This window comes from Acartia tonsa, chromosome 2 (assembly GCF_053477335.1).
Source record: "Acartia tonsa isolate MP-2025a chromosome 2, ASM5347733v1, whole genome shotgun sequence".
NCBI lineage: Eukaryota > Metazoa > Arthropoda > Copepoda > Calanoida > Acartiidae > Acartia > Acartia tonsa.
This window is the reverse complement of record NC_137261.1, coordinates 54,961,175-54,961,807: the sequence shown is the minus strand read 5'-3', so window position 1 is coordinate 54,961,807 and position 633 is coordinate 54,961,175.

The window sequence follows — 633 nt, the reverse complement described above, 5'->3', positions numbered from 1 at the left end:
TCTTAATGTGTTTTTCTTCAGAGAAGCTTTTCTATAATTAGGGTCCGTCCGTCCGTAACAGTTAGCTTTTTTTCTTTAATTTAAAGGTTAGAATTGTCTTATTGATTTCAAACTTTGCATGGTGTTTCCTATAACAGTAAGGTACTAATTAGAAAGCGCACAGTTACCAGAATTTCCGTACGTTCATTTAAAACATTATTTTTACCTTTTCAAGATCAAATTTATGTAAAATCCTCCTATAAATCTTATTTTTGGAATACTGATTCCTATTACAACAAGGTACGATGTTATAAGCAAAGCATCTCTAATCAAAACTAAAAAAGTAAGTATGTCCTTAAATAGTATCATATTATTAAGCAGCTTTGTAACAAACACACTTTTTGATAAGCATTAATAGTTCTGACACTTAACAATTCAAGTGTTAATGTTCGTTAGTCCTTTAATTTCAAAAATTAAAATCCCCCTCCCCAATTTCATATTTTTTTCTAATTTTAATGTTTTTTATGTTTTATATAATTTTATATATTTTTATAATATATCTTTTTAAATTTTTTTATACTTTAAAAATTTTTTTCTTCTTTTTAAATTTCTTTTCTTCTTTTAAACTTTGTTTTTCAAATTCAAAAAGGCTAA